This window comes from Ascaphus truei, chromosome 8 (genome assembly GCF_040206685.1).
Source record: "Ascaphus truei isolate aAscTru1 chromosome 8, aAscTru1.hap1, whole genome shotgun sequence".
Lineage (NCBI taxonomy): Eukaryota > Metazoa > Chordata > Amphibia > Anura > Ascaphidae > Ascaphus > Ascaphus truei.
In genome coordinates this window covers 7,183,239-7,198,251 of record NC_134490.1, presented here as the reverse complement: position 1 = coordinate 7,198,251, position 15,013 = coordinate 7,183,239, and the positions used below count along the sequence as shown (strand labels likewise).

At 44.1% G+C, this 15,013-nt stretch overlaps 1 long non-coding RNA gene across 2 annotated transcripts; it reads right to left on the bottom strand.

The window, feature by feature from the left end:
• Positions 1-527: 527 nt before the first annotated feature.
• Positions 528-14,130, bottom strand: LOC142500864 (uncharacterized). 2 transcript variants are annotated; one of them, XR_012803319.1, is made up of 2 exons: positions 13,350-14,130; positions 528-1,824 (listed from the first exon to the last, which is right to left on the bottom strand). It is a non-coding gene; the product is annotated as an uncharacterized LOC142500864 (long non-coding RNA). The 2 variants fall into 2 exon arrangements; XR_012803320.1 differs by lacking the exon at positions 13,350-14,130 and adding an exon at positions 8,879-9,535.
• Between the last annotated feature and the right edge of the window lie 883 nt (positions 14,131-15,013).

The following is a 15,013-nucleotide window of genomic DNA, read 5'->3' as shown; positions in this document are numbered from 1 at the left end:
ACAGGACTACTGGCAGTGACATGGGTAATGCACAAACTACTGGCAGTGACATGGGTAATGCCCACACTACTGGCAGTGACATGGGTAATGCACACACTACTGGCAGTGACATGGGTAATGCACACACTACTGGCAGTGACATGGGTAATGCACACACTACTGGCAGTGACATGGGTAATGCCCACACTACTGGCAGTGACATGGGTAATGCACAAACTACTGGCAGTGACATGGGTAATGCACAAACTACTGGCAGTGACATGGGTAATGCACAAACTACTGGCAGTGACATGGGTAATGCCCACACTACTGGCAGTGACATGGGCAATGCCCACACTACTGGCAGTGACATGGGTAATGCCCACACTACTGGCAGTGACATGGGTAATGCCCACACTACTGGCAGTGACATGGGTAATGCCCACACTACTGGCAGTGACATGGGTAATGCACACACTACTGGGATCGTACTTCATGGTATAAAAAGGTTCCTTCATTTCTGTCTGCTTACATCAAATAGTTGCTCCTTTTGTTTGCACTCAAAGTTTATTAGCATTTGAAGTAAAAAAAGGAGGTGGTGCGGGGAGGAAAGGAACAAGGGAGGGGGACATGGGGTGGGGTACAGCAATTTGTGTCATTTATAAAGTTACACAGATACAATCCAAGCATAGGGAATATACTGTACACAAAACCAGGAGAAAAAAAATAATGACTTGGGCGCCAATAACAGCATAAGTGACTGTGGCATTATGGCAAGGAAAACACCCGAGGGCAGTATCGGGGAGCATTATAGGAGGGTGGAGGTCTGGTTGTGGGTCATCTGGTTGGCCAAATGGAGGCCTTCGTAAATCGGCCAAGGTTGCCAGACCTTCTGGAATTGTGAGCCGGAGTACGCCTGCATTACTCTGCTCCTCCTGGTTGAGGGTCATCTGGTCGGCCAAATGGAGGCCTTCGTAAATCGGCCAAGGTTTCCAGACCTTCTCGAATTGTGAGCCAGAGTCTCGGAGTACACCTGCATTACTCTGCTCCTTTTTAATGTGTTGTATAAATTAAAGTCAATTAATCTAATAAATGCACTGGGACTTCATGTAGAAACAAACTAAAGAAAAACCTCCTGGGAAGCCACAGGTCCATCCTTTATATTGGGGAATCTGTTATTTTGGTGGTTTCTGATCTTCCAGATATTGTATTGTTTGTTGTGAAACATTTCCAAGAAGCGTAGAGCCAATCTGTGTAATGAAAGTACAAAGGGAATCTGTTTTCTCCTTTGCTGGCTATGGTGGGGTAAACCAAGTCAGTCTCATTATTTAGCATCAGCAGAGTTACACACCCCAATGAAGCCTCAATGATACAGGTTGGTACTTTTTGTTTTGGCCCAGAACCCCCAAACTCACTGATTTCAATCTACTACCTCCACCCCACCACAACTTCATCACACCTACAGAGAACACCATGGCACAGCTCACTTGCTGAACAACTTTCCTGTCTGATATAACTCATTGTCTGTGTCAGCTAGAAACATTTTAGGTTCACATCTATCCCACAGAGTACCAAATGGAAAGCATTGATTTGAGGTCCTTCATTGGTCACCCCTTCAATGTCAGGCCCCAATGTCACTGAAGGGGTTAATCTGCTTAGTTCTCCCCCATTACACGGCTCCAGATAAAGAGATTTCTGGCATGCGTTTCATCCTCCACATGAGTAGGACAGCAGGGGGAAGGAACATCAGGAAACTCATTATCAACACAGCGACAAAGACCACAAGCACGATGGTCCACGACTCCATGACTGTCAGCACCATATTCCCTTGAGATGTTTAGGAACCTATACAAAAGAGACAACAGTATCACTGGGTCAGTATAGATCTGTCAGCGCATCCAGGTGTTCTAACTGTCTTTCAATGCTAGATTTCTGTGGATTACGATCACAATCTCATCTCCTTACAAACATAATGCACCCCTTTATATTCTAACCAGGATCTACTTGCTGGAGTAATTGTTGAGCTCTGTTGGCATTCATCAATCAATCCCTTAAACCGTTTCGCCTTCATGAAAGTAATGACTGAGATTTGGAGAACATGTCTCCTCTGTTTATCGCAGCCGGGCACATCGGAGTAATAGAAATAATGGAGATCTGCAAACTGTTCCAAAAGTTAGCGAACTCAGGGAAATGTGCGGGTCATATTTGCCATGTGACCTAGTCTTTTTATTGAAGCAATTATCTTCACATTTTGGGCAAAAGGTGAAACTTCAACTAACTTTTCTTAAAAAAAAAAATCTTGTGCAAAATAAATCATGATTTTGCTAAATTTTCAGACATTTTACAGAAAAATATATATATCTGTAATAAGTAGTTATAACTTACACATAAACATTTGGATTTGCTAATGGTAGATTTATTTCATTGAAAAGATACAATTTGAAGGTTGATCATATAGTTCTTCTCCCCTTTTTTCTTTATGAATGACATAGTGTCCTCTGTCTCTGACCCAGATCCGGCTCTGTTTGCTAATAGTACATCCAGGCCAACTCCTCCTAACATTAGCTCAGGAATAAAATCATGTGCTCCATCTTGAAATGCCAGAGCCAGAGGAACTTAAGACCCACCACAAGATTCACTGGGGCAGAAGAATCATGAGTAAGGAGGGAAGGAATGAGATATGATACATGAGAGGTGATATAAAAGAGAAGGAAAGGCACTCAAATTACTGGACTGATTGTGCAAGAAAAAGATACGCATATTTAATGCCCTAATCATTCATTGTTGACGTGCAATGGAGCACGGTGTGTTTTCAGCACCTTTTATTCTTTCACCCTAAGCAAATAACAAATAAAACCCCCAGAGTTTTTTTTTTCCCGGTCCGCCCTCCGGTACAGTACTGTATGTCACCCATAGCTATTTATTTAACAGATTATATAACAGATTACTGTACGTTTTAATCTGTTTACCAAATAAGGAAGCCTTGGAGGCGCCTTTAGTGCAAGCGAGGTATCATGGCGGCTCTGAATGACTTGTAGCCAGGTCGAAAAGGATTATGTTTAAAGGGAAATAAATTGAAGGTCAGATGTGGCCGGAGAAGGGGAAAGCATGGGGTGAAATTAGTGACAGGAGTGAAGGGGAAGAGAGATGTGTGGAAGTGAGATGTGTGCCCCTAAAATAATGTATAAAAGGATAGGTTGGAAGTGGTAGTGTACACTTTATATGGATTGGGCAACCTATTGCAAGCATGCTGCTTCCTTGTTATGTATGTAATCCTGGGGTAATGGCCATCTCTCAAAGTGGCAGAGAGGCAAACAGACAAGGGGACAGAGACAGACAGACATGGGGACAGAGACATGGGGACAGAGACATGGGGACAGACAGACAGACATACAAGGCGACACAGAGAATAAAAGGATGGAAGAAGCAAGGCACCATGGATTTTCAAACTGCAAATGTATTGCCAATAGATCTGACGTGACGTTTCAGCCTCACACGGCCTTTCTCAAGTGTATATGGCATCTCTACTCTTGAGAAAGGCCGTGTGAGACCGAAACGTCACGTCGGATCTACTGTATTGGCAATAAATTTACAGTTTAAAAATCCATAGAGCCTTGCTTCTTCCATCCTTTTCAGGTATTATTGGATTACCACACAGAATCCAAACCAGGAGCACCGGTATTTGTGTTCATATTTTCTTTATTATAGGCGTGCAGCAGTTGACATAGAGAGTAATACAGACAAAGGGGCACATGGAGAAGGAGCAGCTCAGGGAGTAACGACACTGACTGGCACTGAGTTTGAAGCAGGGGAACCTGGTTCAACTCCCGGTGTTGGCTCCTTGAGACCATGGGCAAGTCACTTTATCTTCCTGTGCCTCAGGCACCAAAAAAACATAGATTGTAAGCTCCACGGGGCCTGCAGAATCTCTCTGTAAAGCGCTACGTAAAACTAGCAGCGCTATACAAGAACATATTATTATTTTTATTATGGAGAGAGACAGGCATGTCATGATGACAGTGTGTGCTGGATATGGACAAGACCACAAGGGCCCCCCTCTTTTCAGTGCCTCGGGCCCCCCCAAAGACTTAATCTGACCCTGCTTTCTACACTGCTTTCATTTACAGCCTTCATAGAGTTATATGTAGATACTCAGCACTAGCATACAGTAGGTGTTCTAAATAGAGACCTTCTACTTCTGCCGTTTCTGCCGCCTGTTATTATAGGGCTTAGGTCAGCGTAATTATAGGCTCCCCCTCTCTGTGTGCACGTCTCCTGCCTGCACCATTTGGTCCCTGTCTCTATATATCGGGTGTATGACATGTGATATGTTACAGGGATCCCACTGCAGGATTATTTTAAGACGTTGTTAGCTACCCTGACAACTACTGAGCTCATTTTTGTACACTTTGATCCATTGAATTGCTTTGTATGTATCAGATAACCGTGACATAGTAACAACCTGCTACAAATGACTACTTGCAAGGAAAATAGTGCTTTTTAGTTGAAACTTCACACTGTGTGTCGAACTGTTTGGACCTTAAAAAACTACTGAAATGGAGCAGTTTCCCTATATTTTTTTATAATTTGTAATTATAATGATATAAACATTTTAAACTCATTTCATTAATACTGATTACTCAAGGAGATATATATATATATATATATATATATGTTGCACACTTGACCTAAGGGACCTGTTATAACACACTTAGGGGTAGCTCCTCAGAAGTGTGCTAAATAAGGGTAAATAACGTTACCTCACCTAATTAGGTAACAGACCTTATTTTCCTCCTTATTAATGGGGATCCTCAAGGCTAATGATATCCAAAATTAAGGTCGAGTAGCAAAACGACCAGGGTAACGTTACCTGGATGGACAGGGATTACCGTAGTCTAAAAATATACACTGCACATGCGCATTTTGAAAGAACGTTATTAGGGAACGTTATTATGCTATACTAGTTAGAATATTATATATGTTCTATTTTTTATATTATTTTTTACAAAGCGCCTGAACTGTGTGTAATTAAATATTACTTTGGTTACTTTTGCCTCCTTGAAAATAATTTTCTCATATGTAGATTACATACATATTTTGTAAACTTGTCATTTATACCATAAATTATATATACAAGAGTAGGCCAAATAAACATATCTAAAATTCACTTTCCTCATTAAACAACATATTATTGTTAATACCATAAAAATACATATTAATTTATTGCTCTGTTTCAGCCATTTATAAGTTCCACAATATATCTGTTAGTACAACACATCATGAAAGGGTTAATTCCTACACTCACTCCATTCATATGGGTTCCACGTAAGACCTTCCCTTTTTCCTTGAAGGTTATATGAAGAATATGGTTTAGAAATAAGGAAAGCTTTCAGCGGGCGCTAAATATGGTGACGTTATTAGCATAACGTTAACAGTAACGGAGGTCTGAGGGTCACCGCTGGTGGGTAAAGTACTCATTAACATATACTTTCCATATGAAGACACCTAAGCTCCGCTAGCATTTAAGGTTCTCTTATTTGTAAGGAAAATAGCTGAACAACTTAGCATTAAGTACCTTTGGGGATATGCGTTACAGATACTGTACTGTATGTATACTTTAACATGAGACAATGGGGTTACATTAAAAAATGAGTGACTTTCTGAGGATCTACCCCTTAACTTGCCTCAACTTAGTTAGTCTCAAGTGACATATAATGTTAGTGGGAATCACCATAAATGTGTATCCCCTCACTTCCCCCTCTCTGCGCCAATTCTAGCTAATACATTACCTGTGCATACAGTTGGGGTTTATCCACACTGTGTTTACAGGGAATGCTCTGTCTTTTTGACATACATCATTGCTTTCCCCTAGTGTGCACCTACAGTACCTACAAACTAATAAGCGTTGAGCGGGTTTCATTTGGTGTGTTTTCAGGTCATGTTCCCACTGCTTTGTCTTTGTGTATTTAGCTGCGATTATGGAACAATGATCATTTCACTGTGTGCTTCCTTCACAACTCAGGAAGTATTTCATGAGCACAAAGCCACATATTTCCAGTTCAAACAGCTGTACAGGTGACTCTGCCGGTAAGGGGGTCTGCATTATACATGTACATCCTCCCACAACTCATTCTAAACCATTGTTACATATATCTCATTACCTTTCATGGCCCTTTTTTGGCAAATGTTCTAAAGATGGAAAAAAACATAACAACATTTAATTGCCTAGACTGGAATACAGATCCTGCACTTCTACCAATTGGGCTAAATTATACTAGTGACATTTTTACATTTAGAGCCTAAGTCTGTGGATAAAGGAGTCATTTGGTTGCATTTTTTGATCAAAACATGATTGAAGCCGCCAACCTCGTCAAGGTAGATTCCATTTAGCAGGTAATTACACGGAATATATACCATTTCTTATTGTCCTATGGACTAAACTTTGTGAAGTATGTGAATGGGCCCTGAAGGGGTTAAATAAATGAAGCATATGCTTATTAGGGATTTAGTGCAATTAAAACCTGGCCCGAATCATGTTTTGATCAAAAGATACAACTACACAGACTTAGGCTAAGGCCCCGCACCCTCAGTCAGCGCGCCCGCACTGCAGACAGGCGGCGCGCTGACAGGCACAGACCGCGATATGTGGTCTGTAGGAAGCCGGGAGCCGGAGCGGGACGGGAGTGGGGGCGTGGTTTGAGCGGAGGGACCTGCTACTCCCCCCCTCCCTCCACGGGCTCGGGCTGCAGGAGGGAGCTGCTGCGGGCTGCTGGAAGGAAGGTAAGCTCCCGCTCCCTCCCCCTTCGCCCCCCCTCACACACGCACACACACACACACACTACCCCCCCCCCCCCCACCTTGTGTAGGAAGCTGTCTGACAGCTCCCGCTCCCGCCGCTGATAGGCTCATCAGCGCACCACGTGACGCATCACCGCTCGGGATCACAATTTTCTTGCATCCCCTGGCGGCTGACGCGTCACAGCGCATAGTGAGCCGTGCATCGAGGGGGGACTGGGACCGGCTCAGAAGTATTCCCCTGCTGGTGGGGAACGCTCACGCGAACGCCCGCGCCGCCGGGCGCAGCGGGTCCCAGCCCTTAGGTTGTGAAAGTTTTAGCCCAATCGGTAGCAGGAATTGTTCTCTGTTTTCCATAAATGTGAGGCCAATCCTGTTACCTGCTGCGTACTTCACAAAGGGACGCGCGCAGGTTATATGTATGTACAGTATCTTACCTGCTGCGTACTTCACAAAGGGAAGCGCGCAGGTTATACGTATGTACAGTATCTTACCTGCTGCGTACTTCACAAAGGGAAGCGCGCAGGTTATACGTATGTACAGTATCTTACCTGCTGCGTACTTCACAAAGGGAGGCGCGCAGGTTATATGTATGTACAGTATCTTACCTGCTGCGTACTTCACAAAGGGAGGCGCGCAGGTTATATGCACGTACAGTATTTGTAGACTGGAATACAGAAATGATATATTTGATAATGCTCCATTCATTTTTTCATAAAACGTGTTTTCCACTGCTTTCTAACCCCTGGGAACGCCCAGGTTCAGAAGATACTCACCTGGGGAGTGCCACACCAGTGAGGAAAACACTGCACATACTGAGAACCCTCTCCCTCACAGGATAGTTTGCCATCAATGATGTGGATGGTGGCTCGTTCCCCTGCACGAGGTGTCTTCTGTTTGTCAGATACAGTATGTGCACATATGAAGGTCGTTGAGTTAATACCATTGCTCTATGTGTGCTATTTAAACCCTCGGTTAAGCAGTGCACATGGCAGGCAGGCAGTATGGGTAACACAGTGGCACAGGCATAGAGCCTCTATGGCACGGGAGGCCAACTCCAGCCCTAAAGGGCCACCACCAGGTCAGGAATTAGGGATATCCCTGCTTCAGCACAGGTGGTGCAGTCATTGACTGAGCCACCTGTGCTGAAGCTGGGATGTCCCTAATACCTGACCTGGTGGTGGCCCTTGAGGACTGGAGTTGGCCGCCCCTGCTCAGTGAGTAACATTCTGCGTCCTCGGTAAACAGTGTCACAAATTTAATTTGTAGTGTCAAATGGATGCGCCAAAATCCCAAATAATATTGCGCTTGTGTGTGTCTTTGTACTAACCTTTTTTCTTCACATATTGTGCGCCTTTAGAGGCAAAAATAAGTTTTGGCGCGAACAAATGGGAAGGTCAGAACGCACTGGTATGTACTATACGAACCTGCGTCAAAATCATCTCCCAAGTTGAACCTGGGGACCGATCCTTAAGACTGTAAATGGCCTCTTCTTTATAATAACACTTAGTATATGTATTATTAACTCGAAGTCTAGCTGTTCCTTTTTGTCCTATATAACAGGGATACTCAATTCTGGTTGAGATGGGAATTTTGTTCCTACTCATTGGTCCTTTGCATGATGTCATGGTGAGTTGAGCAGAATCTGCCCTCTTCCACAGGCAAATACGCCTCTCCTTCCTCTCCTAGGTAGTGTTAAGGGCACATGTGCTAAGGGTAGATGATGACACTTGACATATAAACAACTACTCAGCAAATACTCAGTCCAGGTTGAGCTGCTCATTTTATGAGGTTTAAAATATGTGCTCTTGAGTTCCCAATCCATCTGCCATCTAACATTAGACTAACCCTGTTATATCCCAACGCACACTCGTGGATGGAGGGGCTATGGTGCAGGGGAGGGGGTCACGTGAGGCAGAGTTCTGATTTTCAGACTTTGCTCCATCCTGTCTATTGTGATTATTCAGAAGAAGGTAAGAAAAGTCCCTGTGTAATGCATAATACAGACAACAATCTGTGTACAGTAAGAATGATCCCCGGATAAAAGAAAGACTGGAAGGACAAATAGGCGAGTACATAGCATAGGTTAGTGATAGTGACATACCTTCAAGGTTCAAATCACAGATGTTAAAGTCCAGACTTTAGTTCTCTGCGCTGGTAACACAGACGTCTGAATTGAGAAGGGAAATCACTAATACATTACAGAGTCTGCGTCCAAGTCATAGCTATAGCATCCAGTTGAGAGTAACCATAGACATCCCATTTCAGCAGGTTGTATGGAAAAGCTGCTCTTGTAGACTGTGCATCTTCCAGGGGCCTGTGATTCCGACAATTTGGGAGAAGATGCAGATGCTGCTTTGGGACACTGGACAGAGCTCACCTGAGAGTTGTGCTTTAGTATTACGGAATATCAGCCTTGTACCTTTAGTGATCATAACTGGACGCTAAGAGCAGGTGACACCTGTGTTTGCACAATGACAGCTCACATCTTCTGCGGAACTGAATTAAATGGTATCAGAATGGACAGATATTTTGTACACAGTGTAGAGCTATTTCTGGTCGCCTTTCGTCACACAGGGGTGGAGGAGGGGGAAGCGATTAAAGACCTGTGTTCCCTTCCTAAATGTCTCTTCTCTACGAGTTACAGTATGTGCACGTATTTGTATGTACCTACGTCACCAATGTGTCAAATGCAAAAGAAGAAGCTTGGCAGCTGGACAATGCCTCTATAGAGAATATGTGACAATACATTCACAGAGAGCACATGAAAGTTACAAAGTTGGCTGTACATCAGGCAGTCATAACTAACGCGATACATTTGCAATACTACAAACTCATTGTTAAACCCTTCTCTCTGCTACAGAGACTTCCCAGAATTGTAAAGTAGCTGTAATACATTTCTAATAATAATAATTTCTTCCACCTTTTATAGCACTGACATTGTATGCAGCGCTGTGCATATAATGTTTACAGGCACGAGTCCCTGCCTTGTAGAGCTTACAATCTATTATTTGGTACCTGAGACTCAGGGTGACTTGCCCAAAGTCACAAGGAACCAACACCTGGATCTCAACCAGGCTCCCCTGCTTTAAACTCGGAGTCAGCGCCTTTACTCTCTGAGCCTCCTCCTTCATCCTTCATTTAGGGGGTTATTACTTAAATCAGGGTCTCGAAACGCCAGTCCGCAACACCCCCCCAACAGGTCAGGTTTTCAGGATATCCCCACATCAGCACAGGTGGCTCCAGGATGCATTGTAGCTGCTGAGTTACACTGACTGAAGGATTTAATTGAAACTGAAAAGGCGGCCATTCCATTAGGCAGGATTTTTACACATTTATAACAGGAGCACCAAACGATTGCCAGTTTAGGTAGGAATGTAGAATTATACATTGTCACACGCTTTACATATATAAATAAGAAAAAAATGGAAAAAAAAACAGGGGGGGAAAACCTGTATTGATGCTTGATGAGCCCCACTGTATGATATGCCTTACTAAGCCACGCAAAGCAGGGGGGCTCAACTCCAGTCCTCAAGACCCCCCAACAGGTCAGGTTTTCAGGATATCCCAGCTACAACACAGGTGGCTCAATCAGTCCCAGCTTCAGCACAGGTGGCTCAGAGGCCCAGTTGATTCTGATTGAGCCACCTGTGCTGAAGCTGGGATATCCTGAAAACCGGACCTGTTGGGGGGCTTGAGGACTGGAGTTGAGCCCCCCTGATATGAAGGATTATTTTTATTTTTTAAAGGTAGCCATGTAATCTTGTGGATTTTCTTGGATGATGTAATGTTGTTGGTTACCGTCACAAACACTTATGTTTAATTCCGCGAGTGAACAATTACATTGAAAGCAGCTTCTATTCGTTGTTATGTTGTAACTTTAAATGCTCTGCTACTTTCTGCGATGATACAATCTCTCGGAAATTATTTCAGTTTCACAATGTCTGTCACGTCTGGATTTTGCATTCCTCTTTATTTGGCTTTTCAATGAGAATCCTCAATGGGCATAAAATATATGAAGTCGAGTGACTTCATGAGCCAGTTTGCATAGTAACAGTAATGTTTAACCCATTCATTGCAGAAAAAGCTTCAATCTCAACACTGTTACATGAAACAGATTACCGTGTTCCCTTGTGTGTGTTCTTAGCACAATCTGATCAGAGATGGTAACATATTATTATTATTCAGAAACCCTTCAGCCTACATCTGCATCACCCAGTATCAGATTTCCCATTAGGGCTGTTAAGCCCGGGCCTAAGGCGGCAAAATTTGGGGACGGCAAAAATGTCCGCCCCCATTTGCATTTGCCGCGCTCTCAGGCCTATCGGACCTAAGGGAAGGGACTTATTTACCTTTGCCGGCCGCTTCCGTTCTTCTGTCCTGCTTCTCCTTCAAAATCGAGCATCAAATGACGCCGCGGACGTCACAAACAACGTCACACGGCGTGTCGTTGCCATGGAAACCGAGATGTCGCGACGTCAAGTGACGCCGTGCTACGTCACGTTGGTGACGTCCGTGGCATCATTTGACGCTGGATTCTGAAGGAGAAGCAGGGCGGCAGACACAGGCAAGTGCATCAACCTATCACAGGCTTCAACCCAATGGCAGCAGCAGTCAATGAGCAGCCAAAGGGTGTCAGCTGTTTTCTGCTGTTAGCTGATGTCTCAAGCGAAAAAACTATGGTGTCCTGTGAGGGTCACCCTACGCGTTTCGCTTTTCAAGTTTCCTCAGATATACCCCTGAAAGCTTGAAAAAACGAAACACGTAAGGTGACCCTCATAGGACACCGTTGTTTTTTCGCTTGAAATGCATTGATCTGTTTTCTGTCTGACTGACTCCTACACCAGTAGATAAACCTGACAGGAACAGGAAGCCATTCGCTGGTCTGATCCCCGACCCAGGCTGTGCACGAGCCGAGGAAGAGGAGACATTGCGTCTAAAGCAACGGAGAAAAATAGGCAAAGCGGAATCCCAGAGACCTTCAGTCATAGCAGACCAGGAGGAGGGAAGATCATAGCTGCTGCAGGCTAAACATCCCCACCTGCTACTGTGCACGTGATTACCTACGCCTATCTTTATGATGTACTGAGACTACGTGCCAGAGGACACCATCTTATTCATAACAACCACTATACCTGAAAACAGTGTCACGTGACGCTGTTAAACCACCTGCAAATTATTGGCTAGTATAGGAGTAGAGAGTAGAGAGGTCAGATGGTGCTATTGGTATAACAAGCAGTATACTGTAGTGCCGACGAGTATTCTAAAACAAATCTGGGGCTATCATCAACAAGACCCAGGTACATGCTGGGTACATGCTGGGTACATGCTGGGTACATGCTGGGTACATGCTGGGTACATGCTGGGTACATGCTGGGTACATGCTGCAACATTTCAGTGACATTTCTGCAGACAGACTAATGGCCCATCGGATCAACAGCGGGGGTTCCCTGACAGTCCCATTCAAACTGAATGGGACTACCAGGAACCCCTGCTGTGTTAATCCGATGGGCCATTAGTCTCTGCAGAAATGTCACTGAAATGTTGCAGCATGTACCCAGCATGTACCCAGCATGTACCCAGCATGTACCCAGCATGTACCTGGGTCTTGTTGGTGATAGTCCCAGATTTTCTAAGGCAAGTTTAAGGCAAGTTTTAGAATACTCGTCGTTGCACCTTTACATGAAAACAGTGTAATGTGAAGTTGTTAAACCAAATGCAAATGATTGGCTAGTATATTATCAGTGAGTAGAGAGAGGTCAGATGGTCTCAGTGTATGCTGTCCACCTTACCCACCACTGGTGTATTGTAAAGGAGTGAAACCTACTGCAAATGATTGGCTGATATAGTAATAATGATCAAAATCATTAACAGACGTATTTTTCCTGAGGATAACACATGCAAAAACAATGGCCGTTGTATATTTCATTAGTATAGGCTTAACGCAATGTTCGGGACGTGGAGAGTTCAGACCTATTTTGTATACAATTCATGGAGAGATACCTGTGCACGAGACAGAGCACAGCTGAAATACATGGGAAATATGCTAATTTGGATTGTTTGAATATACTTTGCATATCTAAATTAGCATATTTCCCATGTCTCTCACAGTTACAGTCACGTGGTCCGGATTAACCCAGAAAGCCAGTGTTGCCAGGACCCTGTTGGTGGGTTTGCGATTCCAGACCAGCAAAAGTGGCTTTTCCATGGAAGAGTTCTGACTTCTGTTACTGAAACGTCACTGACGTGTGAGCTGATGCTACAATCACTGAGACTGTCTCCAAATCAGTGAGGCTTGCAGAAGATCCGTGGGAAATCACCGCTCTGCCCCAATACAATGACATGCAGTGCACACAGCCTCGGGCAAACAAAATGACATTAGCAAACTTGAAACAGATATCCTGCATATGCTGGCACGCTCTTTCCTGTCTGTAGAAATTGTCCAATTGAGTCTGTATTATTCAACCATAATTATACTGCCTAGAACAGCATTCATAGGCAACACTGTTGGAAGGCATACTTGTATAAATAAGTGTTTCCAGCACTGCACAAGGAGCGCTGTTTTACATACTCACTTTATTCTGAGTGGACGGTCAAGCAGTGAGCCCCAGGCACAAGGTGTATAATACGAGCAGTAGGGTTGGCTCTGAAACCCATAGCAGACACAAAGCTCATAGGTCTATCTTCCTGGGAAAGATATGCAGCAGAGCAGGTGGGAAACACAGAGACGTCTGATACAATCAGCACACAGGTGAATTCTTGGGTTTCTTCCAAGGTTTTCCTTTTTAAAGAAGCAGTGACCTCATTTGAATAATTCCACTATTATACCATGTTAGGGGCATCCCAAGGTGGTCTTGGATGGTAACTAAACTCTTGCAGACCCTTGGTTTTCATGGGCCCAAGGGGTTAATTGAGTCAACTAATCATTCTGATAAAGCGTAAGGGGCTTATTCTACTGTATATCTGCCGAAGTGAACGATCGATCGGGCAATTTTGAAGTCAATGGAAAATTGATTTGCCACTTTGGCTGATATAGAATACGCCCCTAAAAGTGTAAGCCAAAACATTAACCTCTTTGATGCCATAGGGACCAGCAATGCATTGCCTGTGCAAAGTGTGACAGGCATCTGTGGCAGTGATGGAGATTAAGTAAGATCGTCACATATGTGAACCCTCTTTTGAAAAGTGGCTGAGTAGGGGTATGCCATAATTTGGCATACAGGGCACTGCAATTCTATATAGAAATGGAATTTGCCCTCAGTCTGCCAGGCTACTAAATGTGCCTGATTTATACACCTGGTCTTTCAACTTCTTCTCCTCATCTCCTCCAATACCTGGGGCCGCACTCCTCCTACTGTACCTCTCTCCCTACATCTCATTAAGCCCCCCCCCCCCCCCCTCCCCCCAACCTATTCCTTTTTCTGTTTGCGGTTTCCTCACTCCTTTGCAAACTTTTCTATTCTCTCCAACTTCCCCACTCCTTCCGTCCACATCTCTTCATCTCTCCTCCCCTCCCCCTATGCTTGTGCCCATACACTGCACTACCATTTACACACATCTTTCCATACAACTTCTACACCCCTCAAAAAAAATTACCCCCACAAATCCTTTTCTCACCTCTCTAGTCCTCCTTCTCACTGCTGGGGATATCTCTCCTAATCCTAGACCCAGCCATATACACACCTGCTCTAGCCCACGCCTCCCTGCCTCCTCCCTCCTGGCTTCTTACTCCCTCCCTGCTAAGTGTGTTAATCCATCTAATTTAATACTGGACAACCTTAAAACTCACCTCCTAAATGAAGCATCCCAATAGCCCGGACTCATGGCTACTGTCCCACAGTCGCTTCTACCAACCACTGCCATCCACTGCACTTATTCCCTCACCTGCTGTCTCTGTAACTCTCCCAACATACCACTTTTAGATTGTAAGCTCTTCGGGGCAGGAATTTCCTTTCCTATTGTCGGACTTTTCTGTTCTTATTGTATTATAAATCCCTGTACTACAGTATATTGTCACTGTGAAGTGCTGAGTACACTTTGGGTGCTATATAAATAAAGATATACATAATGTACATACATCTGGCTTGGAGGGTGAGCTAGACTTATCCTCTTATAGTTTTAGGGTCCTTCAGAGCCAAACTCAGTCAAGACCAACTAAAAGGTCAGGGTTTAAGGATATCCCGGCTTCAGCACAGGTGGCTCAGTCAGTGGTTTAGTTATTTTGACTGAACCCCCTGTG